Below are 18,889 nucleotides of genomic sequence, written 5' to 3' on the forward strand. Positions count from 1 at the left end.
CTTCCCTTGTTGTCAGTGGTGAGTTGTGTTATTATGTCAGTTGGATTATAACATGATTCAGTGCAAACAGGTTTTACTGTTTGAAATGTCATACTTTTTTTAGACAATGTGTTTAAAGAAAGTTTGCTTAATACCATAATTTTTTACAGATTTGGTGTAGACAGAAAATTGTGAGTGTTAAGGAGAAGATAGACTGCAGCTTTCTCTGGAGTTTTTCTTGATTCATCGTTTTCCTGTACCACAAATCTTTCTCCTACCTTAGCCTTCCCTTCTCTTTAACTTTATTTACAGTCTTTCTCTCTTTTCTTTGATTTAACTTGATTTCTAGTAAAATTGAAGTAGTTCACATCAGGAAACCAAACTGTGAGTAAAAGGCAAGTGGCAGGGTAATGTAAAAATGACAAGGGAAAGCTAGTAGTGTCTGACACCATGTGAGGCCATGTGAGACTCGATGGCCCTCTCAGAAGTGGTACAAAGCATGCTAGTATTTAACATGAACCAGCAGTGTGAGAAGACTAAAGACAGCAGCAATATGACTAGTTCTAGGAGGTGAAAAACACAGAAATAAATTTACTTCAAATCCAACTGGAAAATGGCCGTTCCAACTTGCGGAAAATGTTATGGCTTCAACATTTTGTTTCTGCTTTGGTATAGAAAGAGAAGGGATACTTGTCAGTGTCCATCTCAACCAAAAGTCTCATCATCTGGATGAACATGATCTGGAAACCTGCAGTGTCTGTTCACTGCCAACACTGAACAAGAGCTGGGATGTGACCCTGGCTCTTTAATGTTGCCACACCTCCAAGCTATCTAATTCATGTGTGCCTGTCTCCATCATTATTCTCTGTTCCCTCATATCTATGCAAAAAGAAACACATGCAACAAAAGAAAGTGAGAGATTTTCTACATAAATTCATACTTCAGACAATAGGCATTACATTTTAGCTGTTTTGCAGTAAGAAGTCTTTTCTGTCTTTGTCTTTCTCTGGTTTTAATCAGAATTTTCATTCTAGACTTGAGAGCCTTTCCCAGTCAAAGTCTTATTGAGCTCTATAAGCTTCAATAATCATTTAGTTCAATGCATCAGCACTTTTCAGTGAAAAAATCCTCATCACTAACCTGCTCAGCTTCAGCACCTTTGTTTCTCTCTCATTTGTGCTGAGGTGATTCTGTATTAGAAGGAGAAAATCATTGAACTAATTTAAGGTTTGCAAAATTAATTTGGATGCAAACAACTTTTGGTCTATAAATTTAAAAGACTATATTTATAATAGGTGAGTTATTTTTGTAATGGTAGGGGAAGCTTGTAGAACACTTTAGATCTGGAAGAAATCCTTGGAGCTTCTCACTGACCAGAAGTTTCTAACCTCTATCTAGTTTATTCAAAAAAGTTCTTCTTGAGCTAAAATCTTTTTCTCTATAAATTTCCCTGTCATTCTTCTTTTTTTCCACAGTCTTCCACAGAAAATAAAGAAATCTTTCCTCCTCTCCACTGTACCCCTCAAATTTTGGTCAGTTTTATCTTCTCTCCCTTTCAGTGCTGCTTTTTTAATGAACATTTCTTAAGGTCAGTGAACAGTTCACTAATATCTGAGTTTTAAATTCATATAGGGAGAGAAATCAAGCAGTGCTAAACTCAATTTTCTATTGACTTCATTCCTTCTGTTGTGCAACTGTTGGATGGTCAGTTCAGTGCATCAGTCAGTGAAAGTTCTCTAATAGGTGGCTAATGGATATATCTGGAGACTGGAGCACAAGAGTTTCAAGAAATGTGAGCAAAAAAATGCAGTTTCTCTGTGTTAAACAGTGAGCTCAATGATGAAAACCTACCAAGTATGTGGTCTGTGAAGGTCTGTATTCAGAAGCCTGTGCTGCCTGTCTGCAAGACGAAATATGTATTTCTTGTTCATAATGTGAGGCACTAATTTTTTTTTTTTTTTTAAATCTGGATCTGTATCATTATGGTTACCCTGTAATTAGAGAAATTGTCACAGACAGGGTGCAGGAAAGTAGGAGGCAAGTCTGGCTGATCTGCGTGGTCAGAAAGCATATATTTCTACATAAAGCACAAGCCAGAACAGTGGAAATTTGACACATGCCTATCTTGCTATTTTGCCTTGCTTTGAGTCACATTCTGCCATACATCATATGCTAACTGCTAACTAGCAAATCTAATCTCATGTCTTTCATATTAATGAATGGTCATATGGAATAGCTTATTCAGCAACATAAAAAATAGCCTATGGATTTTCCAAATAACCCTGTGTTTATGCATCAAGTTAATTCTTTCATGCAGTGTAAACTCCATTTCGGTCACTGAAACCATGGTGTAGAAAAATTTTAATGGCCCCTGTGTTGTTTCTGCAATCCCCAGTATTGAGGAATCACATTTCTTTGAGAAGTCTGATGCTTCCAGTTACTTTCGCAACTGTACTTTCACTCCACAGGCAACTTAATCTGAAGTGAATCTGTAAATCTCAGACCAAAAGGTAGGAGATGTTTAGTCTTGATAATTTGATACCTTGCTATCAGTACCAGACCTGGGACTTGACTTAAACAAGCAGATACTTCCAGTGGTTTTACTTCCCTTTTATTCTTCTAGTGTTCTTCCCTTTTAAAGACTGCTTTGCTAACTAAATACAGTTCTGGAACTCTACCCTTCTGCTTGTAGGTATATATTCTGATTTCTCATGTAAATATGATTTCATCTTTTGATCCCTATCATTTTGCAGACTTAGGCTGGAGATACTGGAGCAGTGTAGATTCCTGTTTTTCTTGTAACCATTTTGGCAGGCATGTGTCAGTTTGATCGATAATGATGTCTGGATTAGGCAGTCCCAGTGGCAAAAATGGACTCTTCTTAGGCTTATTGCCAGATTTTGAAAGCCGCTATAATGACATTCTGCCAAGCAAGCAAGATCTGAATGCTGATTGAACCCCTTTAAAAAAAGTGCCGACTAATAGGCATTATTGCGTGAATAATAATTAGCACAATTAAGTGGCTGGCGCTTTGCCTGTGAAATTTTCAGAGTGCACAATTAAAAAGCTCTACAGAGTTTTCTTGACTATTGTCGAGTATAAAATAATGGAAAGAAGGAATTACCAAGAATGATGCAATCTTGAAGATCATTCATCTATAGTGTAAGAAAAATTAAGGAAGAAAGTTTCAATGGAACATATTTGAAGGCTAGACAATAACTGCAAATCTTGGAAGGAAGTGTCCTGTGAATCCTCTGATGTGTAGGTTTTTAAAGGAAGATAAAATCTTGCAGATGCAAATTTTGCAGTCCTCAAAGGTTTCCCTCACATTATGAAGCTGTTTTGGGGTTTTTTTAACCTTCTTAAAGTTCTTGCAGAGAGTGAAGGGGTTAGATTAGGACACCGAAAAGAACTAATCATCCTTTGTTCTTCCTGAAGTTTATGGGCTGAAGGAATGATGCACTTCCTAAGTCACTTTTGACTTCACTGAATCATCTCTGAAGGATCAAGTTGGGCATAAGCACTGAGTACATTTTCTATCTATTTAAAAATACAAATGGCCCTTCTTGTTCCAGAGATATGTTCTTGACTAGTTATCAAATAAAGATTATTTTCTTACCAAGTCCTCTAGTTCAGCCTTCTTTGGCATATGTATAGTTTGGTATGAGCTATATATAGCATAGTAATATATTAGCTTAACATCAGCTCAGGCAAAATACTGTTAAAACTTATGTGGGATTTAATAAGGAATTAATAGATATGAACGGCTTTATAGGAAATAAAGTCTATCAAGCAAATCTAACTTTAAAAAAAATTACATGTTACCTTGTAAAAATAAATGTAGATTTTTATAAGGCTTTTAGCTTAGATACACATGATCTTCAGGATGAACTTCAGCACTAAACATTAGTAATGCGTGTTATAAGGATTAAAAACTGGGAAACCGGTGGGTCTCTGAAGGTAGCTGTCAGTGAGATTGTCATTTTGAAGGGAGTGGTTTTAACAGGGTGTTTCAGAGATCAGTACTTCCCCTGGCACTATTCAATATTTTCATCAGGGGCTGGGAAGTAAGTATAAAATTGCTGCTGATAAAATTGGCAGGTGACACAAAGATTGGCAAAGTGGTACATAATGATGAAGATGTCAGTCATACCAACTGAACTGAATTGCATAGTAAACTGTACCTTATTCAAACAAACTACATCTTAATATCGGGAAGTACAAAGTTGCAATTCTAGGAACAAGGCATGTAGGGATATATATATATGCAGGCTGAAGGACTGTGCCATTAATGTGGTGACCCCAAAAAAGATTTATGGTTAATTGTAGATAACAACTCATATAGAGCTCCCAGTGCAATGCGGTGGTAAAAAGGACTAATGCAATCAGTGCATTCATAAACAAGGAAGTGCTAACGAGAGGTACGGTGTTTCTACTTTTCGGTAAGGCAACAGTAAGACTGATATTAGACTACTACAGAAGTTAACACTGTCCACATTTAAACCTTTAAGAGAGTTATTAGAAAACTGAAATTGCAGAAAAGCTCCATAAAACATTTGAAGTTTTGGAATAAAGCTTTCCAGGGAGGGGACTGGAGGAATTCAGCTGCTAAGGTAACCTGTTTACAAAATATTAGTATTTCCATGTGGAGAAAATCATGGGTATTGCAGGGTTCTGAAATGCCCTAAAAAGTGGCATAAAACAAACTTGTGCCTGGTAACTGCAGCCATATGAACGCAAATCAAAAACTGGCCACAATTTTTTTAATAACATGGACAGTTAACCAGCACAACAAAATACCAATGAAAATCATGGCTTTTCCAGCTCTTGTGTTTTCCTAATATGAAAACAGAGTATCTATCAGGGTGACAGAATTTAGCCAAGCATGTCACTGGCCTCAGTTCTGATTTAAAGGGGAAAAATTACAGAAATTATTGGATTACATGAACCATCTCTCCTGCTTTGCCTCATGCACCATGTAGTTGTGACTTTTAGGAACATTCCTTCTTTCCATCTTTCAGCCATTTTAAAGAAATGAGAAGAAATGGAAGGGCAGGAAGTGAGAAATTCCTAAATGTTTGACATGCTATAGCTATATGCTGCTAACTGATAATCTGCTTCCTGACTGATCTTTTTTTGTCTTGATGGACATTGAATAATAACTGTATGATGATAATTGAAAAAGACACACAAAATAGTATTCTACTCCACAGCAGTTTTGTTACTGTTGAAAAAAAAAAGACCCCGAAAACAGTTATTACTTAAAAGTGAAAAATGGAGTTTTACATTTTTTGCTGTTGCTGTTGTAGCTGTGGCTGTAAATCTGTTATTTAGTTTAATGGAAGATCATAAGGAGACCATATGTCTTTCCATGAACTGATTCTGCTTCTGTTTAAAACTTCCAAATTGGCTCAGTCCATGAGAGTAAGTGTCACGCTTCATTTGCATACATAGAAGTGATTGACTGAAAATATGCTAAAACAAATACTCTTCACTTAATTTGATTTAATAGGTTAGATATACTGAAAAAGTGCTCATTATTTTTTACTTTTTGTAGAAGCCTAAATGTCCATTGGAACAGATTAAAGAATTCCTTCTAAAAACAGGAATTTCTTTTGCTTCTATCAAGCAATGACTGATGATCATATGATAGATGCTGACCTCTTAATAGTAGCTACTGTATTTTCTGTAGCTACTGGCTGTTGAAGTGTTTTTTTTTCAAGAGTGATTCTGTTTGGAACCAAAGCCAAGCTTATTAAAATAATTAATGAGGACTCACTCCTTATAATATATATGCAAATTTCCAAAGTGCATATTTGGTTAACAAATATGAAAAGAGCTTGCACCCTGCTCGTTACTCAGCCTTTGAAAACACACCCCCACCTGTAAACAGTTTAGGGAATGGTGAGACTGGAAAATCAAAAAGATGTCATTGAAATAGTAATAAAAATAATGCAACTGACAGACAATGACAGAGCTTTAAATGGCAGATAGTAAGTACCGAAAAACAAATTTATGCAAAATAAGAAAAGAACATCAAAGAGAGAACCTCACAAAGTTAGAGGCAATGAGTCACTTCATGATGAAAGAGATAGTTAAAAGTACGAATGCAGTTTATGAAACATTAGCAATCCCCCCACTAAGATGCAATCAAATCTTGAGTATGCAGTATATGTTTGTAGTGGTAGTGAATAAGAAAATATTCTGAAATCTTTTGACATACACACAAGTCATAAACATTAAGTAATCTACTTCAGAAAGCTTTAAATTGAAGAACCATGTAAAACCTCCTTGTGCCTTACCTTCATTATATAACGTGCATGTACTAGTCTCATAGGAATTTCAGAAGCTCATCAATATTTGTTAATCTGCAAGTTCCTGATGAAAAGTGGTATGTGGTATTTCAGCACACCTGAAGTAGCAGAAGCATTAAGTACCACTTAAAAAATTTGAGATTATAATATTTTACCTCACACACAGAAATAAGAAAATATTATGAAAGCTGTGAAAAAAACAAAGGAAAAAAATAACCCTTTGGATCTACTATTACCTTTTCTCTTTCACCTGCCTGTCATAAACCTGGATGAGTTTAAAAAAAGCATAGTGTGTTACTCTACATTTGAAATCATACAAGCAGAAAGTTTAGCCACTTGTAAAATGGAAGAACCTTAATCATCATATACAAATTAATGTGAATTGAACCTCAGTCATTAGAGTGAAAAACAAACTCAGGACCAGAAATGTTCAATAACATGTGATGTACAGGAAATAATGCCCTAGCATGGAAAAAGAAAGTTTGGAGTAATATTTCACCTCAGCAGGCTGGAAGATGGAAAGACAAAATTGTTCCTAGGAAGTGGTAGAAGCCTAAGAAAGTTTTGGCTTTAAATTGGCCAAGGGGTGAAAAAAAAGAGATGATGAAAACATAAACTGTAAAGCTCTGGGTACTCCCAAGAGATTTAATCATGGCAAATCAAAAATGTGATGATAAACATTGTGTCCCTGTTTCATTTCACCTAGCTTTAAACAAGAAAATTAGCCATCTCATTTAAGGCAGGATGCCTCTCTAATTCTTGCTCAAAGGAGGAGGAAAATTTTTCTCATGCTCATCTCAGATAAGATAAATCTCTCTCTTGGGTCTCTATTTCTCTCTATGGACTATAGAGGGAGCTTGAAAGATTAGTTTAAGCTTGATGACAGTTAAACTTTTAGATAGCTAAAGCCAGGTGAGATGAATCTTATCCTTTGTTTTCAGCCCATCACCTCCAGCTACTTGGAGGGAAGAGGAGTATCTGCCTCTAGATATTACAGTGGAATCCAGACCCTGGCTGGCTTACCTGACACTAGAAATGAGAAGGCTAAAAAATGCTGGTGTTCTGGACACAGTAGATCGAAAAATATTGTCAAATGTTGTACTTGGTTTCCATTTTTTCAATGTTTGAATCTTATTTTTTCCCATTATTCATCTAGTACTAGCCAGAAATATAAGTAAAGGTGGGAATGGCTTGTCCTGAAGCTACAAAGCAGCTCTCCTGAATCATTTTCACCTCTCGACTCTGCTTTATGTGGCTCTGTCAGGGAGACATGCGAAGCTCCCCCTACCCTATAGTAACATTTCAAACTATGCCTAGGGGTATTCTTCACTTTTGAGCAGGGCTTGGCAGTAATAAAGCATTACTCATTTCCCTGCTTGCTTTCTCTGAGCCACAAGAGCAAACATATAGTCAGTGATAGCTCTGCTCAAATGTTACTATATAAAATAAGTGAGCATGGCTTGCATACATTATCCCATCATGGAGAAAGGGAATAATTTTCTTGGGCACTATGAGAATATAAATCAAATGTAGAATTTGCCTTTACATCCTTAATATGATTTGAAATAAATTACTATTTGTTTGGTTATGATGTTCTCACACTTTTTTTTAATATAGAAGCTAAATTGTTTCTTTAAATTATCAGAATTTTATATCTGCCTATCTATAAAGATATATATACATAAAACTCATAAACATATACTTATACATGTATAATATACATACATAAGCACCACATATATACATATAATATTCTCTCTTCAAACACTGTATTCTTACAAGATAATGAACCAAATTTTACAGGGGAGTTATTTGTTACCCTAAGCCAATGTCTCCCATGAGAAAAGGTAGTTAAAAAATCACTGTGAACATTGTGATTTCTCCCGATGAGTAAAATTGGAGAAATTTCTCCTTGAGAGCAAAAGGCAAGCTGATTAAGTCAAAGAGGCGTTATAAACCCCAAGGGAAAACAACGTGCTTTATTTTTGAAGTATTCCCAGCAGAAGTCTGGGAAATCTTACATGTCCTCTCACCACGATCCATCATTATAACTTAGCTGTTTGCAAATCCTCAGCAGGTCATCATATTTTACACTTGCTAACCATGTAAACACAACTGGGGACTCCTAATTACTGTAGATAATCTCAAAAACTTTCCACTTTCGTAAAGCATACAGAAAAGGCTGGGAATAGATCGTTTCCCATGTCGTTGTGTTTTGCTCATGTATATTTGTATAGCTGTCACTTTTCCAGATCTCTGACTGCAAGTGTAAAGCATCTTTTTCATACACATATAATGGCTCATAACAACCTTGGAGATGCTCAGTTCTTGTTCCGCATACAGCAGGTGGGTTTGCTGTGCTTTTGCTAAATTGTTTAATCAAAGTGCTTCATACTGAAGGGTCCATGAATAAATATTGTAAACATCATCAGGGGAAGTGATTTATATTTACTTCAATTTTGCCAGGAGAAAACCTAGATTATCTTGAATTAGCAGCTGAAGTTTTTGTATATTAGAGTTTGTCAAGTATATTAAGGAGAGCATCATGTATAAAAAAGACAACAGTTTCTCAAGTCTGGAGGTACATGCTTCCTAAAACAGACTAAAAAATACCAATTATTTATTCCTCTATTTGAGTGAAATTTACACCAGTATGGTTTATGACCCTGGACCTGGAAATGCATGTTCAGAGGTGTTTCAAAGTTACAAGCACCACTGAAAAACTGAATTTTTCTGCCCCAAAGATGAGAATCTGGAGCCACACCAAAGCAGGCTATTCTTTCCCCAGTGAGGGATATGGCATGGGCAGACCCAGAGCAAGGAGCCCAGGGGAAGCCCCCCAGGGCCAGGCGAGGTTCTCCAAGCCAGGAGGAAGGATGGGGATGAGGGCAGCCACTGCATCCCAGGAGTGGCCTTTGCTACACAAATGCCAGGGCCTTATGGGAGCACTGACTGGCACAGATCTGCAGGTCCCCTGCACGGGGAAAATTAATGGGAGGGTGAAGGGTCATGGCTGTTGTTCTGCCCCCACCTGCCTGCTGTCACAGGCAGCTGCCTGCTTCACCTCTGTCTGAAGTTTGCCTGCTGCATATCAGATTTTACACACAGAGGGGTTATTATTTATTTATATACTAGGTAGCAGAATTGAGGGTATGGCAATTATCACTTCTTAGAAGAATGTTTTAGGGAAACAGATGAATATACATTTATTATATGTACATGCCTTACCAGGGTAATAGTTTAATCTGATCAAACCTGAGGTGTGAAGCATGGTGCATGTTAGGACGAGAAGGAAGAGTTTACTACTAGTAGATCAAATTTACTTTGCTAGGGTGTTGAATGTATTCTTGTAGGTAGAGAGTGGCTTGTCATAGGAGATCGCTATGCCATTCCACAAGTAACTGCACTGCATAAATCATATTTTTAATGGCAACTATTGTGCTAACGGTTATATTTTAGTTATTCTCAAATCATTTTCATGAGGTTAAGAAAAAGCTATATGGAACCATCTGCTCATCTGTGGTTTCACCTTATGAATTTTGTGGCAGCAGAGCTTGTTTTAGAGGTTCTTCCACCCTCTGGACCATTGAACTGTTGCTGCTGATTCCTCACAACTTACCCACAGTGGAGGTTACTGTCACCTTGACTGTATTCATTACATACACATAGAAATACACATGGAAATACACATACACATACAGATGTGTGTGTGCAAGTATATGGACATAAATGCATATTTGTATATATATACATAAATATGTGTGCATGGCTATTTCTATATAATAGTTTAACAACTGTGAAATGATCCGTCTTGCTTGTTTTCTTTTTTCTAATGGACAGAAGAGAAAGGATGGTAATTTGCCTGGAGGAGACAGAGTGGGATAAGTTTAGGCTGTGGGAGCTGAGAGGCAGGGAAAGACAAGAGATCTGTTCAATTTGTTGCTGGATGATTCATAATATGGCCTCTTTTGGGGGGGTTATATAGCATGGATCACATGCAGTGATCACACACATGCTCAGAGGACACATTGTAAGTTTTACAAGGAGCATTCATGTTATAATACATATCGATATTCCAGGCCAGATTCTGCTTTTCAAGCACCTATCTTTCTACAGTGATTCAAGTGAGCTATTTGTATGAATTATAGTGGCAGAATAAAAACCTCTGCTTCTTCATCTGCCTTTCTTTTCATCTCAGTAACAGAAACTTCATCGTTAAGGTTTTGCTGTGTTCAAACCTGCCTGTGATGAAAAAATTTATATTTGCATTTAGAAATCCAGAGACATATGGTGAATGTGAGAGGTGGTCAGCAATCAAGAGTGATTGATTCAGGTTTGGTCTATCAATTAAGTGACAGAGCAGTATTAATCTTTTTTTTTATTATTATTTTATTTTAAGTTTGGGACTTCACTGGAATATTATAACTCCCTTAACCATGCCCATGACAGCTGACTTGTACCCATAAACTTTGGTGCATTGATCTATTAGTTCAGCTTCATCAATACATCTTCTTTTCCATAAATATGTCTGAGCTGCAACTTTTTCCAACCTCACCAGAGGTATCCTTGTTTGGAGTGATCTAATATGTACACTGTTATCTGCACACACAGCCTAATATCTGCTTTGAATAGCCATACATAATTCACGGCGAGCAGTATGACTGTATGGTAACCTACAGTTAAGTGACTTGATGTTGAAGCATTTCCCTACTCACAGTAGAAAGAGGCACTAGTTAATAAGAGTTTCCCTCTTTTTTTCCCAGGGGAAGGGGGATGGGAGGGAGCAGCGGAGGAGGTCTAGATTGCTGCACCAAATAAAACAAAGAGGAAAAAAAAGAAAGAAAAAGAAAAAGAAAAGCTTCTTTCTTGTTCACATTTTTAGGTTATGTCTTTTGGATTCATTCCCTACCTTGTGTTGGTTTTCTGTGCTGACAGCAGTTCTTGTACAGAGTCGCATGGCAAGATTAACTTTAAATCCTCCCCTCCTCCTTCCCCCTCCAGCCCCTGCCTGTCATTGTCTGCTCTTGAGTAAGGAAAGTGAATGTGGGCAGAGCGGTGTGGGACTGTGTTTTTACATACTCAAGGGCAGCCACCCTTCTCATCAGCAAAACCATGCTAGCTGCTAGAGCTTCACATATTAAACTGATTTTCAGTTGTGAGGTTAGTTTCTCACTGGTGAAGCACTCAGCATAATAATACTTTACACCTTGTACTTCAGCAGTCCTTTCTAAACACTAATTTAGCCTCACATCCCTCTCTGAGGTAGGTCAGTATTATCCCACCATATGAATGCGGAAGCAGAAGCCCACAGAGGTTAAGTGACCTATCCAGAGTCATGCAAGAAATGAGTAGCAACGCAGAGATCAGAAAACAAAGCCCCCGTGGCTCATAGGCTTGTACGATGCAGTTGGAAAAATTATCAGGTATTCAAACAAGGTTTGTTGCAAAAGAAAATAAAATAAAAATTAAAAATAAACCCTCTTGGGGGAAAACGGGACACTTTATATTCACTGTTTTCAGAGGAGGGAACTGAGGTGAGAGAAGAGTTAAGTGATTTGCTTGAGATCCCATAGGCAATTCTTACCAAACATAGAAATTATGTGTGTAGTGAAGGCAAGAAGAGAGACTGTAATTAAATAAGTGACTTCACTGATTGTGTTATTAAACACAAAGAAACAAGAAGACAAAAGGAGTGTAACGCTATGTCGAACTTTTAGAAATCCAAACTCAGTTGCCATTCTTATTTGATCATAGTTCCTTTGTCTGATTTGACCTTTACTCATTTATTTTCTTTCACTCGTCCTTTTGTTTTCTTTTGACAGTAGATATTTTAATTATTAAATTCCTTGTTTTCTTTAAGCATGTCAATTCTCTTAATCATTCTGTTTTGCTGCTTCTCTCTTTTTATCTGATTTCTATTCCCCATCAATACCCAGTTTCTGATTTTAAACTGTCTCATATATTTACTCATATTTTCTGCCTCTCTAATTCTTCACTGTGTATTGATCCTCAGCTCTGGTCTCTACCATTGGTTGTTGAATTCTGGAGAACCATCCCTCTTCGGTATACTTTAATTTAATTATGTTTGTTGTTTCCAGTTTCTCTGGACTGACATTACTGAAAATTAAAAAAATGTAACTCTAAGATGATGTCTGTATAGAAGATGAACCTTCCTTAAAAGACTATATTCTACTCCTGTTTTTCACAGGAACTCTTAGAAGACTCGTGCAAAATTTGTATATGATATTATGCTTATTATATTATATTACTTTATATTATATTATATTATACTATCATCAGAGTGGTTATAACATTGTGTCTTTTTGACACAAAGCCTGAACTCTATTCCTGGGAAAATGGTGTACAATTTCTATAACCAGCTATCATGTCTTAAAAAAAATGTTTAGCATGAATCTATGGGTTTTAGCTGTTCATTATAATGCATTTTATTTTTGTCCACTTAAAGAACAAATATTAAGCATTGTTATGAATCTGAAATCACATTTATGCCTTTCCAATTTGGCTAGCCCTTTGGTTTGATAATATTTCATGAGAGTTCCACAACTGGACTTTTAGTTAAATATAAAAGTACTTCCTTTTTATTGACTTCAAAATTTTCATTGTTTCACATTTTACTTTTGTTGCCAAAGAGAAGATAAAGAGTGATTATTGTTGGGTTTTTTTATATGTATATACTTTTTTTTTTTACTGTTCCTGTCAGTATTTTCATATGATGGTCTACTCCTGTCTTAAACAGATCGCCCAAACTTTCCTAATTTCTCCTAAAGTGAGTTTTTTCCAAACCCTTCCACAACTCTGTTACTAAAAAAAAAGGGCAGGAGTGTAACAACATACATAATTGTATGAGCATATATTGTAATGGCATTACGTAAACCAGTAGTTCCAATAGCAGTCACTATCTTTTTCTAAATGCAACTGAAAAGCTCGTTTGCTTCTTTGACCCTAAGAGAAAACCAAGTGCAGAGCCAAGCTTAGATTGCCAATATTCCTGTCCTAGTCCTCTACTTAGCTCACTAGGTCATGACTCATATGATAACCAAGATCTCAAAGAGCTAGTCATTAGTTCCAGCTGGTACCTAAATATAACAAACTGTTTTGATGCAACAGAGCGATGAGTTTATGGCAGATCTGTAGGGTATGTTCCACCATCAGCTCCCAAACACAAAACTCCCCATTGATTGTGTGTGGAGCATCCCTTATCAGACTGTTGGCACAACATGGCTCCCCAGTGATTCCACAGTGAAAGAAATTCAAGGAATTTGTCTCTGACCACAGAATTTATGAGACCATGCAGAAGTCCTTCATGAACGGCAGGGAGCAGGGAAACAGTTCAGAGCCTGTTGGGTTTCTTCCTTTCTTTTTGTTTTGTTTGTTCTCTTTTGGGACTTCACATGGGAAGAAGAAAGACTTGAGAGGGAATTCTGGAAAGTTTTCAGTTCTGGCCTACCTCTGCTTCCACTGAAATGTAGTGCTAAACTCCTGCTATCCTCAACGGGAGCTGAGGCAAATGCTGAGTATTTTCTTATTGTTACAGAGGGGGTTTTTTGTATGCTCAGAAATGCTAATGTTCAATTCAATAGAATTTTTAATAATACATTTTTAAAATGTACTTTGTGCTGCTATAAAAGAGCATTTTGTTAAAGACTAAAACATTGCTTTTATGCCAAAGAAGAAAGGTTGCTGTTGCCTACAGGGTGTGAATTCATAGCCAAAGCACACAGGATGTTTACAGCCATCTTCTCTGGTGGTAGTACTATTTTGCTCCTATATATTACTTCCATCGCAAGATCTCAAACTGTTTTCAAGCAATGTTTCTCCACCTATAATCTGTAGAGTATTTGTGATCCAAGAAACATTCCAAAGTAGTCCAGAAAAAAACTGCAATTCCCCTCTTCTGCATTACTCTATGACTGCAGAAGAGAAATATATTACAGAACAAATGATACATACAGTCATTCTTACATACCTTAGCAAGAAAACAAAATGGGGTGAAAAATACAAGTGAGAAAGGGGTAAGTTGTTTACTCTTCCTTTTATTTGACTGTAAATGAAAATCATTGCAGCAACATTAGACATGATGGGTCTTATATCTGATTTTTTTTGCTTTTCTGAGGAAAGTTTAGTCCAACATAACAATAAAAATATTGAGGACCAGATCTCTTAAATAAATCAACGTCATTATCCCTATTTTACAAGAGGCAATAATGAAATTCAATGAAAAATTAATGTTGTTATAAGGACATACACCTAAAGAGTACCTGCTGTCAACATACCTCTTAAGTGGAAATGGGACTGTTTTCACAGTTCAAAACTTGTATTTGAAGCAGTGCTGTGAGGATAAACAAATACATGTGCATTTCAGGACTATTTCTGCAGTCAGCCACTATGCATTATAACTTCAGGCTCATAATTTATTCCACTTAACCTCAGGCACTCTCGCCGCAGGGCTATATGAGGAGCAGAGCCACTTCAGCGTATGGTGTTGCTACATCCAGCAAGCCGACAGAGGAGAGGTGAGCTCTATGCCCCCAGGTCCAGCCAGTAGCGAGTCTGAGCGTGTATTCCCAGTAGGTGCACACACACATACACCCAATGCATATATACATGCACACACAACCGGCCACATGGATGAACCCAGACAGAAAACAGCACTCGTGCAAACACAAACAGCACTGGTGGCCTCATCCTGTTGCCCTCTCTGGCTGAGCAGAATGAAAGGCAGTGGAAACTACATATGAATATACAGAATATGGTACACTCCAGCAGACAGTTCATCTGGTACCTGCCACTGGATCCTAACCTTCTCAGTTGCTGGCACCTGAACATATGAGCCCGTCGGGTCCACAGAACCACTTTGGTTGTCAGTACAGACCCCCTCACTCACAGGTGTACACACGTACACACTCATAAATACACACACACACACACAGAGGATCCCTCCAGCAACTGGCCTTAAACATCCGGTTTAAGCAGTAGTTGGTCCCTGGATCACCTGGTGTCCCAGGTGCCTCGTGCTCAGAGCCACACACATGCAAACAGGTCTCCCCGGTAGCTGGCTTCGGTGACATACTTCTCTGGACCCTCTATGCCCACTTCTCTATACCAGAGAATCACATATTTTCACTACAGATTGAGTGCTTCACATCTGCAAATGCTGCTCCTGTATATTTTAATTTCTCCCATATCAGTCACTAAGTCTTTTACAAAATCCAGAATAAACATGACACACATCTAAGAATCAAAAGTGCCATCTGCTTTGGTGCTGTGTTGTTTTTTGATGTGTCAAGAAGGTGATTTTTTTTTCTTCTGAAAGATCAATGGTATCGGGATATGCACCTAAATATGTTATAGGCTTGGCAAGCCTAAACAGGGAACTTTTCACAGTTCAGTGTTTTATTTGAAACATTATATATGGGATGCTAGACAAGTCTGCATGGATTTCAGGAGGATTAGTGTAATCAGTGTTACGTTTACAGTTTTGCTACTTAAGCTCATGTCCTCAGACAGCTCACAGCCAGGCAAGAAGAAGATGAATGTGTTTGCCTCAAATATGAATCCGGTTTATTTTTCTCCTTATCCATTGATATGGGCCAGCAAGTTTGAACCCACTTCTCACACTTGTGAGAAGCCACTTGTGCAGGTAGTCCCAGGGTTAAAAATGAATGACATTGCTTTCGGAGATAAAAGTTCACCCATGATTATAAAAGATCCCAATGTATTGCCTGACTCAGTCCTACCTCAGAAGATGAGATCTAGTGTTATTATCAGTTTTTCAAATTCATTTTAATTTTTAATCCTTCTCCATTGTTCCTGACTGTCTTTTTGTATCTTATTATTTTATTCCAGCCATTCTTCTCTCATTTAATTCTCATTTATTTTTATTGTTTCCCCTTTTTTGGGTTTTGCTTTCTTTTAACACAGTATTCATCTACCAGATATAGCTGTTAAATATGAATTCAAAAGTGATTGAAATCAAGTGTGTCAAGGCCCCAGGAAATATCTGTGGGATTTGTAGTACAGTATCAAAGGAAACCCACATAATGTAATAAGAAAATTCTCTTCATCCTGAACCTGAGGTTCATATAAATGCCATCCAGAGCCGTTTCCATCATTATTATATACTTTGCTTTAGCATAGGCCTTGTTTTCATAGTAATGACAGCCTTGTCATTACAGCACAGAGCAGGAAATAACAAGGTTTGAATTCCACTACTTTCTCTTCCATACATCCTCGAATGAGTCATTGAGATCTATTTTATAATGTGGTCAAGAAGCATATGGTTATTTTGGTTTGAGAATTCAATATGAAATCCTACTACTCCATTATCCAAAATTTATGAACACTTTTGGAAAAAGCCTAAGCTTTCTGTTTCTGATTTTCTTGTCTGAAAAATGAAGGTGATAGTAATAAATATGTACAGTGAAGGACTGAAAAATAAACTGGAGTCTTGCAGGCACACTCAGGTTTGTAGTTAGATTGAACTGTTGATATATTTTTCTGGACATGAAGCCAATGATATTTTCATTTTCAAAGATTTTGTTCAAAATCTATATTTTTTTCAAATGTTTTCTAAATACAAACTACTGTATTTTCTAAAACCACATCTTTTGTCCTTGTCTAAAATAAGGGTACCGGTGATCAATATTTACTGGTTAATTTCAGAAATTAAAAAGATTTAATTTTCTTAAAACTGTTATAGAAACATTCTGTCAAAGTTTTTATAATGCTGGTATCAATTAATAGTTTGATCCCAAGAAACAATCTGTAGGACAATTTGGTCTCATAATTACCTTTTCTATAAGCAAGAAGAAATTTAAACAAACTATACAAATCTTTCCATGAGATGATGCTAGATCCCATTTCAGTTCTGTGTCAGGAGCCCAAGGTTAATTTCTCTTTCATGGCTTGACTGCAGAAGGTGGACATATTCTGTTTGATGTCAGAAACACAAATTAGCATGACTGGGCACAATCAATAATTTGTGCTAAGAGAAGCTCAAGGCAAGGATAACAAGACTGAAGGTATGTTGGCAGAATGAAGTAGGAATCTTAGCTTGTCAGTCCTCACTGTTCAACTTTTAACATCAACATAATAAAAACCATAATGTACACTAATAGAGCATACTGTTTAATCAGATAACACAGACTTCATAGACGAGAATCTGGGAAATGTTACACAGGGCAGAGTGAATGAAGAGGTGCTGGATGTTGTGTGATCAGGTGTTAAAATCTTCATAATCTATAGAATAAAAAGCAGAAACCAGCAAAGGTCAAGCACTTGAGTAGCATGACAGAGTGTGCAAAGACAGACTGCTGTAGAGATCTGAAAGAGCTTTGCAGGTTGTGCTCTCCGTATTATATCCATTAATCATGAGAAATACATGAGCTCAACTTGGTCAGGTAAGGTCCTTTTGCCTGTATGATTCTAAAACATGAATTTCATTTTTTACATCAGTAAACTTGATTCTTGTAAATCCATTCATACTGTCTCTTGTTCAGATTGTCCAGCTCTGCCATCTCTAATTCCTCCCAACAGGTTAGTGATGAAGTGTTTTGTTCTCAGTGGTGAGTCAGAGCATCCAAGCTCAGGTCACATGGGCTCCAAAATCACAGAGACAACCCTACACAGCTGCCGGGACTGATGCCAACTTTATACTCTCTCACAGTAATTTCATTAGTACCTAGCTATGAGAACATACAACTCATGGAGCATGGAGCATGGGTAGCTAGACAAGAAAATTACTGTGAATTTATCTTGATAGATTACATGTCATACATAGTTCAACTAATGTTAACTTCCACTTGTTTCTACTTTTTTTTGGAAAAGAAAGAAAACTGAATAAATTTTTAAAGAATGTTAATTGAGATTTCCATGGAAGTAGACAACAAACCAATGGACAAATTCAGAGTAAATTTGGCTTTTGAAACCTTGTATTTTATTTTCATTATGAAGCTTCTTATAGAATGTGATTGATAAGAATTGCATCTGAAGCAGTGATACATTAGGACTATGTCAGTATACAAGGATCACCTGTCTCTTTCAGATATATACCTGTAAAAAATTAACTCTTCATAAAAGCCTAGCAGGTTTGGAATTTGGGGTAGGTGGGTGTGGGGTTGTATGTGTGTGTATTTCTTTCCCCCCAGATTGTATCCTTTTCTAAGAATTAAGGCTAAAGATTTTTAACTGTTATTTGAACTGATCTCCAACATCTATAGATTATCCTTCACTAAAAAGCCACTTGAACGAAAGACTTCAGAAAATGAAGAACTGGCAATGTCATAAAACCAGAATAAACCCTCACTTGCACAAAACCTCAAGCAAGTACTTGAGTCCGTCCTTTCTCAATACAACACCAAGCACAGACTCAAAGCTTTTCCCGTCTTTAGCTTAATGGATTTTTAGTGTGTGAAAACTGAACTTAATCTAATATTTTACCTGGTTCTGAGCCTCTATGATGGGGTAAGAAAGAGGATTTTAAGTTACTATGCATCAATTTACAAAAACCTATGGAGATGCTCCAGGAAACCTATACTTTGAAAGCGTCAGACTACGCAGCTATGAAGAGATTTGTT

Source organism: Strix uralensis, chromosome 3 (genome assembly GCF_047716275.1).
Source record: "Strix uralensis isolate ZFMK-TIS-50842 chromosome 3, bStrUra1, whole genome shotgun sequence".
Taxonomy (NCBI): domain Eukaryota; kingdom Metazoa; phylum Chordata; class Aves; order Strigiformes; family Strigidae; genus Strix; species Strix uralensis.